Genomic DNA, 27,283 nt, shown 5'->3' with positions numbered 1-27,283 from the left:
CAGTTAATTTGCATATACTCACTGATTAGCCAATGAAAAGGTTAGCGGTCGTACGCTAATTACCATGTTTCTCTTTTATTAGTGTAGATACTGAGTATGAATCAATTCAAATCATTTATTCTTTAAATTTACTATTTAAGACAACCAATTTTGGGGGAAACTAAAAAGTACTGCTGAAAGCTCTGGAGGGAATAGTAAGAGGACTAAAGGGAATGGTTCTGGTGGACATTGGAATGATTATCAGGAAAATAAGTAGTAGGATCAGGAAAACAAAACTGTCTATTACCCCAAGTTAGGTTACATTCTCAGATGTGAAATGACCATTTGAAAGAAATGCATTACGTGTGCAATGTACATAGCATTCATATAACTCCACATGTGCAGTCAGAATAATTATTAATGCATCATATTGTAGAAACTGCTTTTACTCATTCTATATTAGGCTAGAGATTTAAGAATTTTAATTTGATCGCAGTCTATCAGGTAACAAAAAGGTGAATAAATGTGAGAATTATAAGGTCCAAATTTCAAGCTGAGTCACATTAACATAGCATGAATGAGTTATATTTTATCTTGACACACTATGTATGAAGGTAGAAGTTTTACTTTGTTAGTGGGGTAATGCACACTTCATCATTTTAAGTCTGTTTGTAAAAGTTCTTGAGATACATTTAGCTTTCCCTCTTGAGTAAAACTAAATAATAAGATATTCTGGATTTTAACATTCTGTAATAAAATACAGGAAATGTATGTTTTCTTGCAGTAAACACATTTACCACATGAAGGAGAGCTGGAAACTAGCAGAATAAGATATTAGTATATGCAAAATGCTTATTCTCTTTTTAAAGAAGACAGTGTGCTTTTGCATTGAAAAAACATATTTCAGCAGCGTTCTCCATCATCAGTAATTTAGTTTGCTACACACTGTGTTTTAAAAATCCAATTCAGATAAGACGTTTAGTATCATCATTTAGATGTGCCATTTTCTCCTGCTACAAGGCGTTTAGGTGACAGCAATATATTTTGAACAATTTCTGCAAACACACTTTTTTGAAATCTATACACAAACTCAATTAGCGTTGAGGTCAGTAAGTGGGAAGGCATTTATAGAATCAATCATTTTGGGTTAAGGAGTAGACACCCTGCAAGCTTACTAATGGAATGGAAATAATGCCTGGAACCTCTCCAAACAGTGACGATCTCAATGGAGCAATTAAATATGTATGAAGAATGTTTGCTGAGAAGTTCAAACACATCAACCTGGGGTTTATATTTTTGGTTTAATTTATTCAGCACCTTCCAGTGAGCTGGTGCTTGATGGTCTAGCAGCATTTCTGGGGCTTGCACATACTGCATCCTGCACAGAGCTTTGACTGACAGTCCCTCGGAAAGAGTGGCTATTTTTAATCATCTGAAGAAGTGCAAGCAAGGAGGGAGAGTGGGTGTTTGGGATTAGCATTCAGGGAACCCACACTACTTCCTTAATACATTTGGCAATATTAAGAGTTTGTCAGACAATCTTGAGCCCATTTAATTGAAAGTATCAGTATTAGCAAAACTCCCATTTCTGTTCACAGCAGTGGCATTTAGGCCTTCAAATTACAATTCACTTATGTTATTGCTGTAATCTGTATCTTCAGATCATTAATTTTCTCTCTCGCACAGAGAAGTCTGCATGGTAGTGACTGTCTCACTTTATGCCATTAATGAATAATGGAGCTATTATAATATTACTGAGTAAATCAACTATAAAAAAGTTTTTTTGGGGAAAAAAGCAATAGAGCAAGAAGGCATCATTTTCTTCTGTGCTCTAGTGTTTTCTAAATTATAAAGAATGTAAATATATTTAATAGAGAAAGGTTGTTTTCTTTGGTTTCTTTTATCTTGGGGGTTGTCTCAAACATATGTGGGACACAACTAGTAATCTCTCATTGGATAGATTTGCTCAGTTATTATTCTAGTCTGAAGTCTGCAGGAAATGGGATGATCAAACTAGAACCCATATAATGGGCAAACTATCCAAAGAGGGTCACGGTTTTGCGAGGATTCTCGGTGACCGGATTGCTGTGGCAGCTGCCCCAACACTCTCCCCATTGCGTGTGGTCTCGCCCTGGGGAGCAGTGGTGCCTGGGGAGAGAGCCGCTCCTCCAGAGTGAATGACAGCTCTGATGGATGCACTGCAAAGCCCGCGCGTTCATCTTTGAAAGAGATTTACAGCATTATTAAAGGGAAAGGCTGAAGCATCACCATAACTTAACCGGATATAAAATGAAAACAACCCTTCTAAAGTGGAAACCTGAAATCCCGCGGAGGCATTTAAAAGGTGGTTACTGATGGCCCTGTCACGAACAATTTATGCGCCGTGGAAGCTCCGTGCTTTCAAAGCTGCTTTCAGGATCCTGGCGTTTAAAGCCTGGAAGGCCATTGGTTGGGTGCTTTTCTTAGACTCAGGAAATCCTAAGGGTGATTGTGAGTGAGTCAGCTCCTCTGGGACATGGCATTTCACCGTCTTTGACAGCAACCGGAGGCCAAGCGTGGTTTGACCACTGTCCCAGACCACTGAGGGAATGCATTGCAGTTCATTCATTTCTATGTAAGGTAGATTTTAAAAACTGTGTATCAAGCTAACTTATAACCTTGACCAAAGCATAATTGGAAATACCAAATAATCTTATTAGCTGACACAAAAGAATAGTTAGGACCAGCAGTCCTAACTGTTCTTGTAGTTAGTGACTCTGTATCCTAGGAGGTTGAAGAAAATGGCTTTAAGTCATGCACCTCTATTTAGGCCAAGCACAGATTTCCAAGGTCACAAACAAGTACTAGTAACAAAGTGAAACATCCAGCATCAGCCTCTTAAAGTGCTGATTGGGTCGGATCACTCAGAAACTTTTCCTCTGTGAGTGGTAATACCCTACCCAGAGAGAGTCCCCACCCCACTCTCACTGCCCCTACCTGGGCCTCCTTCCTCAATGAAAAAAAAAGCAAGTTTCTTAGCATAGTGTACAAGGCCTTATAGCATCTGGTTCACCTCCCCCTTTCCTGTTTTCCATCTCTTGATATACTGACACACCAGTTTACACAGGATCTGCTCAGATGTCCACAAGCTGCCCCTGTGCGCTCTGGTGCCCTTGACCATGCTCCACCCCTACCTAGAGGGCCTTCTTCCCTCTTCCACCTGTTCAACTTTATCCACATCCAGATGTTCAGCTTACATGCCTTTAAAAACAACAACAGAGTAGGATTTAAAGGCATTAAAAATGTCAGGTCACTTCATCCAGGAAAAAAAAAATTTAATTGTTCTCTAAAATGAGAACAATATAGAATATGAAGGAAAAGTTTATTGGTTTTGATAATTATTTAGTTAGAAGATAAGGAAGAAAGGGAGAATGAGAGGGAGAAGTAAAAGGAGAAAAAAAAAGCAATCCTCTCTATATTGAGCCTCTAATTTTAAAAAATCACAGATGTTTGAAGCACAAATATCTAAGAATCAATACATTTTTTTTAACTAAGGCTTTAACTGGTATGTGTCTAACATTATTACCTTCCCACTTTTAATTAATTTACCTGTCAAAACACAGGAGAGAAATAAGCAAGGGATTTTTTTTTGTTTTCTTAATTGAGGTACAATTGACATATAACATTGTATAAGTTGGAGGTAGACAGTGTGTTGGTTTGATACATTTACTATGTATTGCAATATGATTACATTTTCAAGTGGGTAACCAAACATTAATGAATAGGTAAGTGTGTATGAGTTGGGAGGCAGGGGATATGTTTGATCTGATTTATTTAAATTAAAACATTCTGGCCCTGACTGGTGTGGCAGTTCAATTCCCAGTAAGATCATATGTCCGGGTTGTGGGCTTGAACCCTGGTTGGGGGTGTGCAGGAGGCAGCTGAACAATGTTTCGCTCTCACACATCAATGTTTCTCTTTTTCTTTCCCTCTCTCTCTAAAAATTAATGAAAATTCTTTAAAACACAAACAAATATTAAAACATTCTGGCATTGGCCCAGATTAATGTTCTCAATAGATAAAGAATTAATCAATTAGCCCTAGCAGGTTTGGCTCAGTGGATAGATAGAGCATCGGCCTATGGACTGAAGGGTCCTGGGTTCAATTCCAATCAAGGGCATGTTCCTCAGTTGCAAGCTTGATCCCCAGCCCTAGTCAGAGAGCATGCGGGAGGCAACCAATCGATGTGTCTCTTTCACAAAGATATTTCTCTGTCTCTCTCTCCCCCACTCCCTTCCACTATCTCTAAATATCAATGGAAAAATATCCAAAGGTGAAGATTAACAAAAACAAACACAAAAGAATTAGAAAAACATTATGAAAATAGAACAAGTTGATAGAAAAATACATAGAAATGACTACTAAACATATAAAATGAACAACTTCATTATTGATCATAGAAATTCAAATAAAAGCCACAAGATACCATATTTCACTTATCAAATTGGCCTTGATTTTTAAAAATATTTCTTGCCTGGCTAGTGTGGCTCAGCGGTTGAGTGTGACCCATGAGCCAAGAGGTTACTGGTTCTATTCCAGGTCAGGGCACATGCCCAGGTCTCGGGCTCCATCCTCAGTAGGGGGCATGCAGGAGGCAGCTAATTGATGATGTGTCTCTCTCATGATGTCTCTATCTCCTCCTCTCTCTTCATCTCTCTGTGAAAATCAATAAAAACATTTTAAAAAATGTTTCTACTGTGTTAGATAAAAGTAGACACTCATACACTGCTAGTGGGGATTGTAATTTGAATCAACCTTACAAGAAAAAAAATTATAATATGGAAAGTACCCATAAAATAGCTATGCCCTTTGATTCAGTAATTATTCTGCTTTTGGAGCATATCTTAAGCAAGTACTAGATATTGACTAGGATCTAGAAACAACTAAATGTCTAAGAACAATGCCAAATAAGTTCAATAGATTTTTGTCATGGGATATTACATAACTATTTAAGATAGTGTATTCGAAGGATGTTAAAGTTTTCTGATAAAAATATCCCCAATTTAACAAGTTAAGTGAAAAAAGCAGGATACACACTTGGACATGGCAGGATCACAATTTTATAACACACACAAGCATGCACACACACACACACACACACACACACATATGCATACATAGCTATAGAGAAAATATTAGAACTGAATACAACCAAAGAGTAAAAAAACACTGGCAGGAAAATCATGCATCAGATGGCTGCAGGATTAATTTTATTTTCTACTATATACTTTCCTGTAATTTTCTGTTCGCATTTAAAAATAATATAGAAAATAAGTTTTGGAAAGCAGTCCTCTCTCATTTCAGAATGAGGATATATGACTGGACACTGATGAGACCTAGGGATTGTTGGTGACATGAGCTGTTAGTCACCTGACAGTCAATCCAGCTCTGCCTCCAGTCCCCAGCGGCATGTTTATTCAGTTATTTGTATCAACCCTGTGTAACTCGACTTGTATTACTGCAAACACTAGTTAGGAGCATCATTGTTTTGTGTTTAGCAGTTTTGGAAAAGTCTTATTTTAAAGTAAATATATATATATATATGTGTGTGTGTGTGTGTGTGTGTGTGTATATACATATATATACACATATGTACACATACATATACATATATAAAATGTAGCCAAGCTGCTGTTGCTCAGTGGTTGAGCATCAACCCATGAACCAAGAGATTACCAGTTGGACACGTGCCTGGGTTTCAGGCTCCATCCCAGTAGAGAGCATGCAGGAGGCATCCTATTGTTGTTTCTCTCTCATGGGTGTTCCTATCTCTCTATCCCTCACCCTTCCTCTCTTTCTAAAATAATAAAAACATATTAACATATTTTTGAAAATATGTATATATAGCTTATATATAAATTTTATGTATATGCATAAACAAACCACATATATATTTTTTAAAGAATAGAACATGTTATCTGAATTTTTAAATTATATTTCTATATATTTTTTATTTTATTTATTTTTATTTTATTTTTTTAAAATATATTTTATTGATTTTTTACAGAGAGGAAGGGAGAGAGATAGAGAGTTAGAAACATCGATGAGAGAGAAACATCGATCAGCTGCCTCTTGCACATCTCCTACTGGGGATGTGCCCGCAACCCAGGTACATGCCCTTGACCGGAATCGAACCTGGGACCTTTCAGTCTGCAGGTCGACGCTCTATCCACTGAGCCAACCCGGTTTCGGCCTATATATTTTTTAAATTGAAGTTATATCCAGCCTATAGTATTTAAAGCTCTTTCAGTTGGATATATAGAATCTCATTATTATACTTAAAATAGTTAATATTAGATGTGGAACTAAAATGTCATGTTTTAACCTTTTAAATATGAAAAAGAAAAGAAATATGCAACCGCATATTTCAATAAAGCTAAATTCATTATAGGCCTCATCTCATTATTTATGATTTGATCTGAATCACAAGATGAAATTACTCTTATAAATAATACATGGGTATTTCATGTGGATTTTGATGTCGATTTATACAATGTGGAATTTTACTGCCTTATATTGCTATGCATTCTTGAATTTTATGCCAAAAGTTATGTCCAGTAGTAATATAATACACTAGAATGTAGTATGATGTCACCAACCCCTCAAAAATAATTTACAGATACAATGAAAAATCAGTATAAAATAACCTGGGCTTTTATTTTACTTGATTTCTGCTTCTGAAAAATAGCATTATTTGGGATAATAAAATAAATGTTTCTATTTTAAAAAATCAATGCCCTTAAAGCATTTTCATTATCTTAAAAAATGCACAATTTTTCTACAGGCTATTGATTTACCAGTCCCAGTATGTGATGATAATTTCGTTTTAAAGTCTTTTTCAAAAGAGTTTGTAACTTGGACATTATGTAGATAAACAGCCCAGTTTTATGCTTAGTCTCTTCCCTTGTCCAGGTCTGTAACTGGGTCCCTGCTGGCCCCAGCAAATGACCTTTATCCATCCGAGTTACCCTTTCCTCACACAAAGGAAAAAGGGACTTATGAAATATCTATTATATACCAGATACTTACACATATGCTACTTCATTAAATCTCAAATAGCCCATATACTGGGTCATTTAAGAGACCATCTGACATGGGTAAAGAATACTAAGGGAAGAAGTTGCATATCGATGAGAATTTTCCTTTCCCAAGTCAAGTATTCCACCTAGATACCACCTGAATCCCAGATCCCTGGTTTTACTGGATGAAATTAAACAAACACTTCATGCAGGAGAACAAGAGATATAATATGCAATGAGGAGGAATCCATGAGAAAACATTTCTACCTTACATAAAATATACACTGAGTGGCCAGATTATTATGACCACCTGACGTTTGTAGGCAAATTAGCTACACTTTCACGCTGAAGTTGCGAGAGAGCCAGAACATTATAAATAGGGAAGCAGGTTGTTTACCACGACAGTAGAAGTGATTTTTTTCTGAAGATATGCTTAAACAATGCTATTTAACAGCCTTTGAATGTGGGATATATTTGAACATGAGTGGCCAGATTATTATGACCACCTGACGTTTGTAGGCAAATTAGCCGTACACGGCATCGTATGGGATATGGAAGCCGAAGGCCTGTTCAAACACCTTTGCTGTCTGCAGTTACCAAGATAAAACATCTCCAATTCGCACAGGAACGCAAGGGTTGGACAGTCAAGCATTGGAAAAAAGTCATGTGGTCTGATGAATCACGTTTCCGGTTGCATCATGCAGATGGCAGAGTGAGAATTTGGCGGGAACAGCATGAAAGCATGCACCCCACATGCATGAGTATAACCCTTCAAGCTGGTGGGGGCAGTGTTATGGTTTGGGGCATGTTTTCCTGGCATGATTTGGGCCCTTTAATTCGTGTGGAACAGCGTCTGAATAGCACAACATACCTAAGTATCATTGCTGATCAGGTTCATCCTATCATGTTGATGGCGTATCCCAATGGAGATGGCTTCTTCCAACAAGACAATGCGCCATGCCACGGTGCTCGTATTGTGCAGGAGTGTTTTCAAGAACATGAGGGAGACTTTACCTTGCTTAGGTGGCCCCTACAATCACCAGATCTCAATCCAATTGAGCATTTGTGGGATGAAGTTAAAAGAGCCATAAGGCAACTGGTTCCACAACCATCAAATCTCACAGAACTGGACAGTGCTATTCATCAGGCATGGTGTCAGATTCCTCACATCACCTTTCAACATCTTGTGGAGTCAATGCCAAGAAGAATTGCCGCAGTATTGAAGGCAAAAGGTAGCCCAACGAAGTACTGATGGGGTGGTCATAATAATCTGGCCACTCACGTGACATTATGTAGATAAATAACCCAGTTTTATGCTTAGTCTCTTCCCTTTTCCAGGTCTGTAACTGGGTCCCTGCTGGCCCCAGCAAATGACCTTATTAGCGCGAAATTATAGCTAATTTGCCTACAAACGTCAGGTGGTCATAATAATCTGGCCACTCAGTGTATATTGTGCACAGATATTTTGGGCTGACCCAGAATTACTGCTGGCATAGTATTTTTCACCTTCTTGCTATTCAGTAATAACCTTGTTAGTTTCCATAGCCTTCTTTAGAATAATTTGTATCTCATATATAAAATAAACAGGTTCAGAAATCCTGGAGATTATTTCTCTTTAGTACTTTTATGAAGAGATAAAATCTAATTTGAAATGGGGAGACGTTGCTCAAAGGATCAAAGAATCAGTTACACAGAATGAAGAATTTCTGGGGAGCTAATGTAAAGTTATTGTCTATAGTGCTTTATATCATATTGGATAATTGAAATTTGCTAAGAGAGTAGATCTAAAATGTCCTCACCACACATCACACACACACACACTATATGAGGTGATGGATTTCTTAATTAGCTTGATTGTGGTAATTATTTCACACACACACTATGAATATCATGTTGTACACCATAAGTATCTAAGTAAATTTTTGTCAATTAAACCTCAGTAAAATTGGAATAAAAAATAAATTGCAAAAATAAACAAATAAATAAATAAATTGCATTATATATTAAAATAATTTGAATATTTCTTTTTTTCCATGATGGAAACTTAATTACCTTTTTCCTATGAATGTTCTTATTTTGGTTTAGCTTCAAATTTAACTCAGTAGGTACTAAAATATTAGGTAGGTATTTATGGACAAACTGCATCTATGGAATGATATTTGATGCTAGACAATACAAACCCTGACAAAGCATAAAAGAACCTTCCTACTCATTCCATTAGGTTTCTTAAAATATGTATTTGTATTTTTGATTTGACATTAGTTCTTGGTACCTTAGGCAATTATTCTTTATAATACATGAACAGACATGGCCTCTATGAATAATGGCTGTTTTATTTCTTTCAATAGTTTGAAAGACTTGCTGCTTATGGAGCTTATTATGAAGTTTCATTCACTTATGAAAAAATTTTTCTTCTTCCCTGATGACATATGGTGTGTATTCTAGGAAAATATTTTTAACATTAAAGCATCACCAGGGGAAAAAAAAGATTAGAGTGTTTTGACATTTCTTTTATTTAAACTCTTACAAGAGAAAAATCAACCTTGTTAGATGAAAGAATCTATATTTTTTAAACTCCTTTGAAGAAACATTAGAGACGAGTTCAAAACATTTGTAATATTTAACTTGGAAAGCTATGCACAATTCAATAGTGTTTCTTTTAGGCACCTCAATGGAGAAGATAGATTTCCTTGAGAATCACATGTAAAATTTATGGAATCCAAAAATGTGTAGCAGTGCCTGTGCCCCAGGCTTCTGGAATATTGAGAGGAATATTAATAAATTCAGCCCACATGTTTCATAGGTCTGCATTTTCTAGCAGGAGAGATACTAGCTACATGCGGCCACTGATCATCTGGAATATAGCCAATCTGAATTTAGGTGTGCACTAAGTGTAACTGTATGTATACTTAGAAAGTATAGTGAATGTCAAGGATTTAGAGAAAAGAGAATGGTAAATACCATTCATAAATTTATATTAATTATACATTGCAATGATAGTATTTTAGATGAATTGGGATGAATATGTTATTAAAATGAATGTCACTAAAACAACAAGAAAGTCCACTGCGTGGGAGAACATATTTGCCAATGTTATCACCGATAAGGGTTTAATCTCCAACATTTACAGGGAACTCATACAACTTAACAAAAAGAAAATAAACAACCCAATCAAAAAATGGGCAATGGACCTAAGTAGATACTTTTAAGTATGAAAACATGCTCAAAGTCACTAATTATCCAAGAGGTGCAAATCAAAACAACAATGCGATACCATCTCACACCTGTCAGAATGGCCATCATCAACAAATCAACAAACAACAAGTGCTAGCGAGGATGTGGAGAAAATGGAACCCTCGTGCACTGCTGGTGGGAATGCAGACTGGTGCAGCCACTGTGGAGAACAGTATGGAGTGTCCTCAAAAGACTAAAAATGGAACTCCCATCTGACCCAGTGATCCCACTTCTAGGAATATATCCCAAGAAACTAGAAACACCAATCAGAAAGGAAATATGCACCACTATGTTCATAGCAGCACAATTCATCATAGCTAAGATTTGGAAACAGCCTAAGTGCCCAACAACAGATGAGTGGATTAAATACTGTGGTACATCTACACAATGGAATACTACGCTGCAGTAAAAAAGAAGGAATTCTTACCATTTGCAAAGCATGGATGGAACTGGAGAACATTATGCTAAGTGAAATAAGCCAGTCAGAAAAAGATAAATATCACATGATCTCACTCATTTATGGAATATAATGAACAACATAAACTGATGAATAAAAACAGATCCAGAGATAGAGAGGATTGATCAGACCATCAAACTTCAGAGGGAAGGGAGGGGAGGGTGGGGGTAAGGAGGAGAGATCAACCAAAGGACTTGTATGCATGCATATAAGCCTAACCAATGGACACAGACAACAGGGGGGTGAGGGCACGAGTCGGGGGGCTGAGGGGGTAATGGGGGATAAGGACACATATGTAATACCTTAATCAATAAAGAAATTTAAAAAATAAAATGAATGTCACTTTTTTCTTTTCAGCATTTTTTAGTGTGGCTAAAATATTTGAATAGAAATACACTTCATTTTTTATATTGGTGTTCTGTTATATACCTACTAGAGGCCTGGTGCACAAAATTCGTTCATGGGTAGGGTCCCTAGGCCTGACGGGCGATCAGGGCCGATCTGTGGGGTGACCAGCAGGCTGATAGGGGGTCCCCGCTGGCACCCACCTTGGTCAGCCTGGCACTGCCCACTTGCTGGCCCCACCCTCCGCTGCCACCGCTCATCTCCTCCCTCTGTGGGGCGACTGGCGGGGTGATCGGGGGGCTCCCGCTGGCACCTGCCTTGACTGACCTGGGGTCTGCCGACTGGGGGCAGCTCCTGCGTTGAGTGTCTGCACCCTGGTGGTCAGTGCGCATCATAGCGATTGGTTGTTCCACCAGTTATTCTGCGGTTTGGTTGATTTGCATATTAGGCTTTTATTATATAGGATAGCATTTCCTAGTCATTGTTCCTTACTAAATTCCATGTGATGTTGAGCCGTTCTTCTAATTGACTGAGAACTATGCCTTACAATGAGGTGGTAAACCTTATCTTAAATGTTCTAGTCATGTGATATAGCAATACTAGAGGCCCGGTGCACAAAAATTTGTGCACTCGGTGGGGGTGGAGGGGGGTCCCTCAGCCGGGCCTGTGCCCTCTCGCAGTCTGGGACCCCTCAGGAGATAACGACCTGCTGGCTTAGGCCTGCTTCTGGGTGGCAGAGAGCAGGCCCAATCCCTAGGTGCAGCCCCTGGCCAGGCTCAGAGCAGGGCCGATTGGGGACTTGGGGCACCGCCCCCTGTCATGCACAGAGCAGGGCAGATTGGGAGGTTGCGATGCTACCCTCAGTCATGCTCAGGGTAGGGCCGATTGGGGGGTTGGGGCACCGCCCCCTGTCACACTCAAGGCAGGGTCGATGGGGAGGTTGCGGCGCCACCCCCTGTGATGCACAGAGCAGGGCCAATCAGGGGGTTGGGGCGCCACCCCCTGTCATGCACAGAGCAGGGGGTTGAGGAGCTCCCCCCTGTCACGCACAGAGTAGGGCAGATCAGGGGGTTGGGGCGCCACCCTCTATCACCCACAGAGCAGGGCCGATCAGGAGGTTGGGGCACCACCACTGTCACACTCAGGGCAGGGCCGATGGGGAGGTTATGGCTCTACCCTGTCACACACAGAGCAGGGCCGATCGGGGTGTTGGGACGCCGCACCCTGTCACACACAGAGCCACAGGGCAATCAGCGGGTTTGGGTGCTGCCCCCTGTCACGCTGATCTGGTGCCAGGAGGCCTCGAGGCTCCGCTGATCCCGGTGCTGGGAGGCATATTACCCTTTTACTATATAGGATAGAGGCCTGGGGGCTGGCTGGTTTGCCCTGAAGGGTGTCCTGGATCAGGGTGGGGGTCCCCACTGGGGTGCCTGGCCAGCCTGGATGAGGAGATGATGGCTGTTTGCAGCTGGTCACACACCCTTCAGGGTGGGGGTCCCCACTGGGGTGCCTGGCCAGTCTGGGTGAGGGGCTGAGGGCTGTTTTCAGGCTGGTGGTTGTTGACGGAAGCTCCCAACCGCTCCTTTTTTCTCTCTCTTTTTTTATTTTATTCTGGGCCAGCTTTAGCTCTGGCTCTAGCTCTGAGGCTTCCGCTGGTTTGTTTGCGTTCTATAATTGAAACAATGTCTAACTCCAGCTCTGAGATCCCGGTCAGCTATATTTGTTACAAAGTTTCAAACTGCCAGCTCAGAGGCCGGCAAGTGAGGCGGGGAACATTGGAGTCTGCAGCAAGCAAGCCTCATGTTCACTTCCAGCTGCCTGGCTGCCGGCTGCCATCTTGCTGACAGTTAATTTGCATATAATCACTGATTAGCCAATGAAAAGGATAGCGGTTGTACGCTAATTACCATTTTTCTCTTTTATTAGTGTAGATGAGTTCCTAAGTTATGAGTTTCTACAATGTGCTGGGTGAGTTACGTAATGATTTCATTTACTCTTCATAGCACACCATGATGTAGTTTTTATAACCCTAGTTTTAAGATGAGGACACTGCATTTCAGACAGATCAAAAAACTTGTCTAATCGTACAGTGACTAAGTGGCTGTGTCAGCATTCAAACCTAATGTGTGAGCCTTTACAACCCATTCTTTGTTCACTGTGCAATTGCCTACCTTATATCTCAAAGCATCACAGGAATCTACAAAGCTACTGACTTCTATCAAGGAGTGAAGTCAAAGTGTCCTGATCTTTTGGGGGTGATGATCATGATTGGAATGATGGTGTGTAGCAGTTAAACAAGATTTCCCCAACCTAGGTGCTCTATAATTAAATCTATACTTCAAGGAACGATAAATCATTGCATTTCCTGAAATGCACACTTTATCTAAATATTTCTGTGTATATTACCATTGCAATGACTTAATAATAACATTTGATATATTGAAAATAATATTGTCAGTTGCTCAGTGGTTAGAGCATGGGCCCATATCCTGGACAAGAGCATGTACCTCAGTTGCAGGTTCTATCCCCAGCCCTGGTTGGGGCTTGAGCTGGAGGCAACCAATCGATGAGTCTCTCTCACATGGATGTTTCTTTCTCTCTTTGAGTTACAGAAAAAAACATTTAAAACTAAAAACATTATTATTCATGCTCTGGCTCATATTTTGTACTACAAATATTTGAATAATTGAATTATAAAACTGATCAGTTTATGAAATAATTTTTATTTAAGAACCAATAGTTTCTTTAAAAAAAAAAAAACTACTATGAAAATGACTAAAGAAGCACATTAGAACATTGTGCTGAAACCTACCTCAAGTAGGTTATGCTGGTTTTGTCACTGGACAGAATTGGCTGTGGACATCTCCCCTGTTGCTCCCAGGTCCCCAGGTAGGGACTGGTGGTAGCCATAATGTCCTTCCATTGCTCTACTGCCCAGAAGATCCTCTTGGTCACCAAAATAGTCCACACATATCTGCAGGTTAGAAAAGGGTAATGGAGCAATCTCTCAAGCATCTGTAGTCATCACTGCCCTTACAATGGTAATTCCTATGAGATTGTGCCTTCAGATTCATTTATGATTTTCTGACTTGTCTCTTGGCTAAGAGGAGTTCTAACCTTTTCTCAGATCTTGCCTGCTTTAATGTTAGATAAAAAGCCAAGTGATATCAAAAGAGAGTGTACGTAAAAATTCTGTAATTCCTAGTAGTAAAAAAATTTCCATTTTCTAGGCATTTTCTAATATCCTTTATTTTTAATCCTTTGGTCACATAATCTATTATTATCTCCTATAGTAAATATTAAAGCAAAAAGTGTAAGTATTTATTAGTTGATATTTGGGAAAAATGCTATTCAGAATGAAATCATTTTAAAGCTGGCTATTTTGGCGATCATTATTTGCCTTGGCAACCTGTCCATCAGGCTATGCAAGTTTAGAAGAAAAAAAGACAAATATCTTTTCATGGATAGCGATTAGCTTAGTTTAGTAAATAACCCTCTCTCTCTCCTGACTCCCCCCCCCCCCCCCCCCCCCGCAACCCACCACTATTTTTGTTTAGTGGGAAACCATATGTAAATCATGGATTCTGGGAGCGGGAAGAGAGGCATAAATCTTGAAGTTAAGCATTTTAATCAGACTCCACAAGTAAACAGAGAGAGGAAAAATAATTTTAACAAGCTGCTTTTAAAATATTCTAGTTTTAAATTATGAGTTGCATATTAGACTTTATATAGCATATTTCTTCTTCTATTCGTATCTCTATTATGGAATAAATTGAGTCCTCAGTTTGTCTTGGATTTTTTAAATGTATTTTTGAATAGCAAGTCTATAAAGGTTGTAAAATTTACTGTATGTTGGTCTATCTTAATATATAATTTTTATAAAATAGAAATTTAAAAAAATAATAAAGCAATGATCATTAATGGAGTACCTGACCCAAAAACTAATCTTCCATGCTACTGCCTCCAAAATATGAAACTGTAATGTGGAAAGTGCAAAAAAATCTGAAAATTTTTCTATTGGTACCAAAATTCTGGACTTCTGCAATGATAGAAAGAAAGCCTTTTGATATTGAGGATTTAGCCTTTTTTGTACTGCATTTACCTACAGGCTTATATTCAAAATCCTTGATGCTGTCGGTACGTATGAGTAGTTGTTATAGGGAAAATTCATATTAAAAATGGAGCTTACGGAAGCACTCCGATTTAATAATACAAACTTTTATGGAAGGTACTGTGTTGTTCAATAAATCCTGCCATTGATATTATGATATTTAACTGGCAATAAAACCCATTGTTCCAGTTGAGTGGTAAATGGAGAAGTAGGAGTCTGAAAAACCTTTACATGTGCCATCATTTTGAATGGAGTTTGAAACAAAGCATTAGACTGAAACTCAATTAAAAGCATGTCAGGATGCCCCTCTGATTGAAGTTCTGAATTAGACTTTTTTTTTTTTTTACTTTTCACCTTGTAAAACTCATCTTATTGTAATTTTCTATTGATCTGGGCAGGAATTACAAGATAATGACCTTTGTTCAAAGCTGAAAATTACCTTGTTTAATGAAATGCAATGTAAACAGTCAATGTTTTTGCTATTAAAAGAAAATCCATATGAGCTTTCAGTGAAAGGAAAACCTGTAAGGATTAATATAGGTATAAGCTGGATTCTCCAGAGCTTTTCCTGGACATGTTTATGCAAAAGAGAAGCTCTGCCTCAAAAGTAAGGAGGGAAAAGTGTCATGCTCACTATATTCAACATTCTAAAATTTGAGTGGTACCACAGATTTTTCAGTTTACACACACGTGCACATACAACACACACACACACACACACACACATTTTGCAATGTGTATATATCTGCGTGCATTAATTACAGTTTCCATGAATTTGCATTAATGGTGCATATATGGTCATACACTCATTATTCACTTATTTGTTTCAGAAAACTATAATATAGAGATAAAAAAGAAATTCACTTTTCATTGGGTGGGAAAAGAAAACTGAAGCAGAGTAATGACATGATCAGGGAAATTTTGTTCACCCATTGGTAGAAACAGAACAGAGAAGTCTGTTTATTCCTGTTGCTTCATGTTTGATGTATATGAAGGAGGTATCTTATCGGAGGTACAAAAGCAATCAGTAGATACACATACTAAGCTACCAGAGTATGTTTCCCATGGCTTATATTCCATGTTATATAACTTTATAGAAAATAAATTAATATCATACACCACTATTTTTCATGGCATGAGATTAATTTTTAATATTGCTATCCTACTAAATGAAAGTCACCTTTAAGAATGTAAGCTAGGTAAAAAAAGTGCTCTACTTTTTATGTACTAATTCATTATTGAAATTGTGCTTTTTATAAGGCTATAACTTTTCTTTTGCTGTGTCACAGAGAGCAGCATTTGTAACAACACTTACATTTAATTTAAATAAGTTGGTGTTTGAAATAGATTAACACTTTCATTTGGGAAAGTTAATGATATGGTAAAATAAATTCAGAGTAGCCTTTACCTATTATGTAAAGTTTTTTAAAGAAACCAAATGTTTTTATGTTTATTTATTTTGATTCCTCATCCATTTAAAAAAAACATGAAACCTGTTATTTTAACTATTTCCTGTCTGATATGGGACATTTAAGGCAAGATAAATGTCATCTGGATAAAAGGGCTGAAGATAATTAGCCACTTGGCAGACCTGCCATCAATGATGCTATCCTTTCTTTGGAATTATTTGTCATTGTGTTTCTCATAAGGAAAAATAATGAAAAAACACATTATTGTATGTAAAATGCACATATTCCTTCACCTGCTAAAAAAAAAAATAGAATAATCAAGCTCTATTCTGTTAGTTCATAATTTATTTTAGTGAAGGTGCATTTATATCCTGGAGGGTCACATCAACATTGTCAAAGTAACAGAATTGTTTAATGTTTTATAACAATTCAACCTAATAATTAGAATCCCAGATTTAGGCTCTAAAATGTTACTCAATTTCATGGCTTTCTAAAGAATGTAGCTCTCAGTATACCTACAAATAGACTAACAGTGCCTACATAGATAAGAGATTCAATTTAATAGGGTAAAGCTATATTAAACTGACTAGGAGATAACCTATTTGTTTCTAGATAACCTATTTTTGTCTGAATAGTTTGTTTTTCATCTGCTTGTTTGCTCATTGTTTCCATCTCTGTTGTCTTCCTAAAAAATCTTCCCCTAGCTGGAAATTCAGAATCCACTCTCAGTGTTCTCCATCACCTCCTTGATTTTAAAACTGTTAATCAAGCTTCACCCCATGGTATATGTTTTCTATCAGCAGTTTTAGCTCTTAAAATTAGTCTGATTTATTTTGGGATAATTTTTGTGTGTGGTGTGAAGTAGCTATTCAACTCTATTATTTTGCATGTGATTATCAAATTATTATAGCACCATTTGTTGAAAAGACCATTTGAATGGTATTGTCACCCTTGTCAGAAATCAATTGGCCATAAATAGGTAGGTAGATTTCTGGACTCTCAATTTTATTCCATTGACCCAAATGTCTGCTCTTATGCCAAATGTCCCTTGTGTTTTCATTTGAATTTAGTACCAGCTTGTCAATTCTGCCAACAAAGCAGCTAGGGTTTTGATAGGGTTTGCACTGACTATATAGCAATTTTTTTTCAATTTGAGTAGTATTTCCATCTTGATACTATATTAAGTCTTTCAATCCATGAACAAGAAATGTTTATTTATTTGTGCCTTCTTTAACTTCTTCCAACAATGTTTTATAGTTTTCAGAGTATAAGATTTGCACTTATTTTGTTAGGTTTATTTGTAAGTATTTTATTCTTTTTGATACTAAAATAAATGAAAATTTTCTCAATTTTGTTTTTAGATTGTTCATTACTAGTGTATAGAAATACAATTAGCTTTTGTATATTGATCCTGCAACCTGCTTCATTTCTTTGTTAGTTCTAATAATTTTGTGTCTATATGTGTATATATATATGTGTCAGTATTACTTTATGCAGGTTGTGTAAAAGTAGGTTTACAATTATTTGTGTGGAAAATAAGACAATAAGTAATAATAACACAAGAATAAACTCTGTGTTTCTCATACTCATAACTGTACACCTACTTTTGTCCCACCCTGTATCAGGTCATTTTTCATTTTAATTTCTTTTGTTTATATTTCCTACCTAATTGCCTGCTTAGAACCTCTAGAATAATGTTGAATAAGTTGTGAGAGCAAACATCCTTCCTTCTTTTTTCTGATATTAGGAGGAAAGCTTACAGTTTTCACCATTAAGTATACTGTTAGTTATTGGTTTTTCATAGATGGGTTTTACCAGGTTGAAAAAGTTTCCTTCTATTCCTGGTTGTTTGAGTGCTTTTATCATGAAAGGATGTTGAGTTTGGGGTTGGTTTGGCCAAATGCTTTTTCTCTGTCTATTGAGATGATCATGTCATTTTTTTTTGTGAGGGGGCCATTTTTCTATTAACAAGATACATTATATTGATTTCCACATCATAAATTAATTTTGCAATCTTGGTATAAATTTCAGTTGGTCATTGTGTATGATCGTCTTTTATTTGTTGTTGAATTTTGGTTGCCAGTATTTTGTTGAGGTGTTTTGCATCTACATTAATAAAAAATATTGTTCTATAATTTTCTTTTCTTGTGATATCTTTATCTGATTTGGTATTAGATTAAGCTGGCCTCATAGAATAAATTGGGAAGTATTCATTTCTATTTTTAGGAGTAGAGTGAAGGATTGATATTAATTATTTAAATAGTGGCTAGAATTTACTATTGAATGCCATCTGGACATGGACTTTTCTTTGTAAAGAGTTTTTTTAAATTATTAATTCCATCTCTTTACTTGTTAAAAGTCTAGATTTTCCATGTACTCTTGATTTAGCTTGTTTCTTGATTTAGTTTGTATCTTTAAAAGAAAAAGGCCATTTCACCTGGGTTATCTAATTTGTTAGCATACAGTTGTATACAGTATTCCCTTATGACGTTTTAAAATTATTTCTGCAAGACCAGTAGTGATGTCTCGTGTTTCACTACTGATTTTAGTCATTTGAATCTTTCTTATGGTCAATCTAGCTTATGATTTGTTACGCTTGTCAATACTTTCAAGGAAACAATATTTTGTTTTATTTATTCTATTGTGCTTTTATTCTCAATTTATTTATTTCTTTGCTAATTTTTATTATTTACTTTGAGCAAATGGCATCTGTTGCTTTTCACCAGAGTAGCAGTCTGCACACTCAGAGTCACTAAGGAAAACACAGTGCCGTCAAGCATCAGATAGAACAATGCTTTACGCACAGAGAAGAAAGAGCAAAATCAGCTTTAGTATTGAGCATCAGTCTCCTATTCATGTCCCTTTTGCCAGTGGGTTTCTCTCAGCAGTCAATGCAGAACAAGTGGCCTGTATGCACCCATCTTGTAGCCCAGAATGAAGGACTCTGTCCCCTGCCTTCAGGGGACAGGTGTAGCAGTGGGGTTGGCCTAGTGCCATATGAAACACATGCTTAAGCAGAACAAAGGAACACACATCCAGTCTGAGACAGGGAAATATATTTCTGTACAGAATAATTAGTCTAACAGAGGCTGTGCGGACTCTTTATCTCTTTGTAAGCAAGTGTTCCAGGCACAAAGCCTATTCTTTTGTAACTGTGTATGCATATGGGGAGGGGGAGTCTGGGGAGGTCAAAAGACTGCCTGGCACATAACTGCATTTCTCAACAATTTTCTCCATTCTGTGCTTTGGTTTTAGCTTGCTCTTCTTTTTCTAATTTCTTAGGGTGTAAGGTTATTGATTTGAAATCTTTCTTTTTTTTAATATAGGCAATTACAGTTCTAACTTTGCCTCTAAAAATTGTATCCCATAAGTTTTGATTTGTTGTGTTTTGGTTTCATTCATTTTTAAATATTTTCTAATCTTTTTTTTGCAATTTGTTTTGTGACCCATTGGCTATTCTGTGTTGTTTAATTTTCACATATTTGTGGTTTCCCCAAATTTCTGTAACTGCCTTCCATGTTTAGTCTATTGATTCAGCCCAACATTTGCAAACCTACCCATGGTTTTTAAATTATATGTTATATTTTAAAAATTGACTCACTGAAAAATCAACTAATATGACTGGCCATACAATTAAGGTGATGACATTAAATCTGTTCATGTGAAAGAACATGCAGCCAGTGCTAAGGTCACATAGATTCGCTGCTTTCATAGTCAAACAGTTGCTCAAAGTCATGGACAGTCAAGAGAGAAGAAAGAGAAGTCTGCCAGTCTTATTTTCACTGCACTTGCCTTCTTGCTTTTCATCCATGCCCTCTTCTTGCTTCGAGTCTCTTGGGAATGTCAGTGGAATGAAGGGTTCTCCTCTGAGCTTTTGTGTGTGCCTATATTACTGCTGTCTTCACTGAGTGTCACATATGTCCAAATCCAGTGTCTTCTTTTACTGAAAATTCATCAAAATATCTTTCTTACTTATGTGTTCTCATTGCTATTAATGGATTTATTTCCTTTTATAGATCTTCATTAAAACAAGATTTGGAGGGGTTTACAAAAGTACTCATGTTATCTATCATCTTGATATAAAAGACATATCTTTGAATATTCAGGAAATTGCCTAAAAACTTTATTTGGTTTCTTAATTTTGAGCTAATTGGGGTTTAATATTTGCTGACAGGCCATTACTACACCCTTAAAAACAAAGGTATTGGTAGAAAAGATAAAAATTTATGCTTCCCTGGCAAGTATAAACATTTAAGAATTTGGGATTTGGCACAAGCACGCACAGCAGGTTAATCATGGCTTATTTGGAAAAGCAAAGCCTGGATTAAGGCATTGGAAAAGATACATTCAGAAACCTCTTTCCAGAGTTATACATCTAAGTACTAGAAGAAGAAATTTAAAAAACTAATTTATTTTCACATAATTTTTTTCTCTATTTTGTATTGTTCTCTAGTTAAACTTTAATTTAATGTCAGCATTCTCCACTTCGCCCTCCTACACACGCCTTCTCTCAAGTAGTAGTCCTTCTGGGGTCTGGTAGGAAAATAATGTGGGAAGAAAGAGTTCCCACGAAGCAGTACCAACCTTATAGCTTTTCACCTCGCATAATGAGCTTTTTGAAATATTATCACAGGCATAAGGAGCATGGAGGTTTTGATGTTTTTTTGGAGTTTCCTATCCAATGTGCTCTAACAGGGCTTATTGGACTCATGCAGTTCCAACATCTTATTGCCAAACATGCAGTTAAGTTCACGTGGCATCACCAAGGTCAACAGATCTATGCATCAGAAAAGGGTATAAAAGTGGGTAAAAATAAGGAAAGTGGGAACAAACTAGTATTTAACCTTCTAAAATCCCTAAACTCAAAAGGAAGGCAGAATTTCACTTAGAGGCCTCTGTTCTTACGTAAGGAAATGGAGGGTGTTAGAGAGCTAAGTGCCTATGTTGTTATAAGGAAGGAGGCCAATAGACTCAGTGAAATTCACAACTTTGAAGTGGGTAAGTTAAGTTCATCCAAATAGTATATTTTTATAATATCCTCTCTTCGAAAACTACCTAACGGAGACTGGTAGGGCCTCAGGTCCTTTAAATGTTTTTAAAATTAATCATAATATAATGATAATTTTTGAAAATTACCCAGTTTCACCAAGTTATGGCCCATTCCACATTAGGCCAAATCAGATATTTCTGTGCCTGCACCAGCACAGGCCCAGCTCCAGTGTGAATGGCCCTTTTATCACTTACTGGTACCCAAAAAGTACAGAAAAGTATATGAAAAGTTTGGTTTTGTACATTAAACACATCATCTTTAATTAAAGAAAACACAACTCAGTTTTATTACTTGAAAAAAACTTTCCCAACTTCTCATGAGTGAGATAATATTAGTAGCTTTATCTTTGAATATGTGTTGAATAATTTGGAGAAGGAAATCTAAAGAATGACTGGACTGCTATATTTTTTTAAAATATATTTTATTAATTTTTTACAGAGAGGAAGGGAGAGGGATAGAGAGTTAGAAACATCGATCAGCTGCCTCCTGCACACCCCCCACCGGGGATGTGCCCGCAACCAAGGCACATTCCCCTGATCGGAATTGAACCCGGGACCCTCCAGTCCAAGGGCCGACGCTCTATCCGCTGAGCCAAACCGGTTAGGGCTGCTATATTTTAAATATAACAACAACATTTAAAGTTTTCATTGCTGCCTCACAGACGTTATTTTATTCAATCCCAACAACATCATAAATAGGTAAGTCAGAATGGCATAATGGCTAAGATCTTGTCATTGGAGTCAGAGAGACGTGGGTTTAAATCTAAGCTCCACATTCGATAATAGCTTTGTTTTATTGGACAGCTTACTTAGGTCTAATATTCTGTATGCAAAGTGAAGTGATTAATAATATTTACCTCATAAGATTGTTTGAGAATGGAGTATATGGATGTGACAATTTAATTACAACTTAATATATTTTAACTCATCATCACCATCATCACCTACTTCTTCTTTATCATCATCATAATTATTTTCATCATTTCGGAGATCAAGAAATTAAGCATGAAAGTACACATAAATAAGTAGTATGAACCACAACTAGAAACCAGTTTCTCTCTTTTCTTTGACAGAGTTTTCTTTTTAAATATATGAGTTTTTATCATGCAGTAGATCCTATTAAATGGATTCTAGGGTTATAATAAGTTAAATTTAACTAAGAGAAATTGGATTTAGATATTAGTTGGCATTTTTATATGCTTGAATGAGCTTTGAAAGCATCGTTCTTTCAGTTAAATTTTAAGAAAAGACATAGAAACAGCCTTCCCTGTACAACTATTTATACACTGGGAGACAAATAGCTGGACCAAATTTTCTGTTAAGACTAATTTTGGTTTTCTAATTCAGTGAGCTATTTACTGTGAATAGATGTTCCAAGGAAACCTAGGTTTATTCTCCAGTTCAGATAGGTAATGGTTATAGTTGATTTTAATTATCTTAGGTAAGCATTTCTTTTCTTAATCTAGTTTGGAAATGTTTCCAATAAGCAATCATTTTAGGATTCCAGGAATCCTACATTTTAGTTTTCGATTGCTACATAACAAATTACCACAACTTAGTGTCTTAAAAAACAACTATGTATTATCTTACAAAAATTATCTTACATAAGTCCTGTAAGTCAGAAGTCTGACCAGATGGGCCTGGATACTCTGCTCAGACTTAAGCTGTCAGCCGGCTGCATTTTCATCTGGAGCATGGGGTCCTTTACTAAGATCATTTGTCTTGTTGGATAATTCAGTTCCACGTAAGTATAGGACTGATGTCCCCATTTTCTGGCTCATTTTATCCCTAAGGTGATCCTTTGTCTCTTCCCTCAGTGCACCAAGTAATTCCAGTGCCCCCTTAAGACTTTCCTTTATTCCTGATTGCACTCTGATACATGATGGTCTTCTCTTCCTAATTACATTATAACTCATTTCCCTAATTATGTGTTAACGTATTCAAGAGTAGATATATTTGTGTCATATTTCTATGCTGATATATTGTTGTCCCTCAAATATGCATGCTAACTACTTTCTCTTAATGAGGAAATGATTAAGTCAAAGTCAAAATTTGTTCCCGAGAAATACATTCTATAAAATAGAATGACTTGAAATGGCTGTTCTTCATTGATACAACATACCAGAAAATTGAAACATTAAATACCTTTGTCTGATATATTTGGGTAAATTCTAATAAAACTGTCAATTACTTGGCTAATCACAGCCAAATATTTTTAAATTGAATTACTCAGTTCCCTCAATTTTCTCTTCCTCTTTACTGAATATCCTGGGAGCAGAACACAAATTAGTCCCATATCTGAGTTTACAGGGGAAATATCTGTAACTATATTTATATTTAATTTTGCAATTTTCAGAGGAGTTTTATGTTGAAGAAGAAAGTATCCTCAACAATGATTCAGTTTCAAAATTATTCAATAAAATTTCTATGTAGCACTTGGAATTTGGGGGGTATGAATTTATTCTTGAAATTGTCTTTCTCTCCCTTCTATAATATTGTTTTCTTCTGGATCTCTCATATATTTCTGGTCTTATTAGTCTTCATCTTTCTCTGTATACTTGATAGAAAGAGGTGATCTTCAGGATTCTGCCCTTGATTTTTTCCTATCCATTCTTTTAATATTTATTTTTTAACTGGAAAATTGTATTCATCCTATGACTCTAACAATTATGTCTGTTTGAATGAATCAAAATTCAGGACCTGACCTTTCTTTGGCCCAGATTCCTATCTCCAGCTGACTGTTGTTCAGTCCTGTATATATGCTCCTACCAGCCCTTTAAACTCAACAGTGTGTCCAAATGAGACTTTCATCCCTGCCTTCTTTCATATTTCTCAGTTCAGTTAATGGCTTCACAATCCTTTTCGTCACACAAACTAGAAACTTCGAAAACTTCGCCATTCTTCCCTTATGCTTCATTACCCATCCACTAATATTTCCATATTTCACTTCAAATTTGTCTTTTGCCTGCAATATCCATTCCATTGTAGAAATCTATCCATATTTTAGGTCTAATTTAATTAAACCTCCCAGCTACCCTTCATACCTGATAAAAATGAATCAGGTAGTCTTGGAAATAGCCATAGCTTTATGGTTTTTACTTGTGATTATTTTGTATGTACTGCCATTCTTCTACTAGCAACACGTTTCCTTAAGGGCAGAGATTATTCCTGTCTTTTCAATTTAGCTCTGTGCCTTTGGCACAGTAGATGCAAACAAATGTTTCTTGAATTCTCTGTGCCCTTGCATGCATTACAATGTAACTTTCTCAAAAAGCAATACTATTTCCCAAACTTATACATTACTTGAAACAGCATTTTCTATCAAGGAGCTTTCTAAGTTCTTGAGGAAATTACACATTTTATACAGCTTCAAAATTCTCCACTAGGTTGACCAGACAAAGCTGATGATCTGCCTTTAAAATGCCAATAAGCAGCCCGGCCTGAGTGACTCAGTGGTTGAGTGTCTACCTATGAACCAGGAGGTCACAGCTCAATTCCTGGTCAGGGCACCTGCCCGGGTTGTGGGCTCAGTCCCCAGTGTTGGGTGTGCAGGAGGCAGCCGATCAATGATTCTCTTTCATTGTTATTGTTTCTATCTCTCTCTCTCCCTCTCCCTGCCTCTCTGAATAAATAAAAATATATTTTAAAATGCCAATAAGCAATTCTTAATCAAATCAAAGTTATTAGTTGGTCCTCTAATCACTAGTACGCCATGTTTGTCTCCTATTTCTGAGTGAGATATTGTTTTTGCAACAGTTTGTCCTGAATTCTTCTTAAATAAATAAATAAAAATCTTCATGAATGCCCAACAGAAACTAAATATATATCTGCAATAAGAAAGCCTTAGATACTTTAAAAAATATTTTCCTTTTGAATTCAAGAATGAAGTGTTTTTTATGAATCTGAATACTAATGCTTGATCTTCCATTGTAACATGACATTATTTCCATAAGTATGTTTTACAACTTTAGGGAATTTTTTTTGTTCTTCTTGTCTATTTCATGGTCTTCTTTTATAAAAGTATTTTGTGTTTATAACATCTACTTTCCTAGAAATTATATCATGAGCCGAAAGTCATTGAAAATATTTCTTTCCAGGGGTGCTTGTGGAGAGTTCTGCAAGTATTCTTCCCAATGGACAGGGTCCTATTGACATATCCTGTTCAAGAGATGTTTGAGATGCTATTCAAAATAAACTCATGGCCTTGGTTTTCACTTATGTAAACATCTTGGCTTCAATAAAGTCACAAAATTTTACTTGAACATTTATTTTTAACCCAGCATGCAAATTCATCCTATTTCTTAGACATCAAATAAGACATACTTTTGTCCTGCTCACTCCTACTTAAGGAGATCCTGGTTTTTCTTATTTCTTTTAAAAGAAAATTTGACAACAGGAAAAAGATGAAGCTTGGGATATTTAGTTTAAAATTTCTACTTTGCATTTTTAAAAGTCAAAAGTATGTTTGGAGTATCATCGCTGTCATTCCATTTTCCTTAAAAAATAATGGTTATACTGCTTCCTGCCATTATCTGTAGTTAATGGGCATTTACCTACAGCTCTATCTTTATTACCCCTTTCAATATTGAATTTGTGCTAATATTTTATACCCAAGGTAACAATGAGTAGAGTATGTCTTATATGTTTTATTCTACTGAATTGGTGAATGACTTAGTATATACAAGGCAATTTTCACTAGGAAGAAAAATTGGCCTGGGGAGTTTGCTGAGACACACAGGATTAATATGCCCATTAGGTCCATCTGATCTAATTTTGCACTGCCTGGGCCTCTTTCTTGGAATCTCTGGAAACACTGGAGGGAAGTATCATCAATTGCAGTAGTATCTGTGCTTGGTCAAGAGTAAGGGATGAGTATTATCTACTCCAGGTTAAATTAATTCATTTATTCATTCAACTGCTATTTAAGTAAGAATGATGTGCCAGTCATTAGTAATCAGTAATAAATGACACAGCCTCTATCCTGAGAATCTTGTAGTCTACTAAATAGTATTTTTCCAAAACCATGTTTTACTCCATGCCTAAAACTATGAAACAAAAAGAAAAAAAAAAAAGCTTTCTCCTGACCAAAACAAACTATGTTCTATATCACTTAGCTATTTTTCAGTACCTCTGGGTAAACTAACATTACTCAGACAGAAGAATTCAAGCAACTAAAAAATATATGGTTATTTCATTTGCCACCTCTATTAGAAAAATTGTTGCTGCCCAGGATCCCACACAAGGATGCAGTGGTTGAGCACTGTAGAACTCCAAAGGTCATTGTTTACATAGATTAGGATGTCAGGACACTGTTGACATAAATTACAAACTTCAAGGCCAAATACCCTGACCCAGAGGTGACTTTTCAGCCTCTTCTTTCATGGCCTTTCAGGAACCAGAGTTACCAAGTTGTTTCTTCATTTCAGTTTCTTCAGTGCTTTCTGAGCTCCTGCTGTGTTCAGGGCACTTCTCTTCGTGGGTAATAGAGAAATATAAAGATAAATAACACACAAATGCACCCTTTAATGGACAACATTAGAGTCTAATCATTTATTTTACAGACTCCACATCCCAGTGGAGCCACAAACAAGATTAGTTAATAACTGCATCTCCTTTCTCAGGGATCCCATCTTAACAAATG

At 36.7% G+C, this 27,283-nt stretch overlaps 1 protein-coding gene across 2 annotated transcripts in view; it reads left to right on the top strand.

Annotated features, from left to right (window-relative positions):
• The window catches only part of TMEM117 (transmembrane protein 117), a 427,129-nt gene that overhangs the window by 313,481 nt on the left and 86,365 nt on the right, over positions 1-27,283 (top strand). The gene's annotated exons all lie outside the window — the stretch shown is intronic.

The sequence above is a fragment of the Myotis yumanensis genome, unplaced genomic scaffold, assembly GCF_028538775.1.
Source record: "Myotis yumanensis isolate MYYU_CA2020_CCGP unplaced genomic scaffold, mMyoYum1.0.hap1 SCAF_3, whole genome shotgun sequence".
Taxonomy (NCBI): Eukaryota; Metazoa; Chordata; class Mammalia; order Chiroptera; family Vespertilionidae; genus Myotis; species Myotis yumanensis.
Note: the sequence above shows the minus strand (reverse complement) of the source record. Positions and strands in the feature narration are given on the sequence as shown.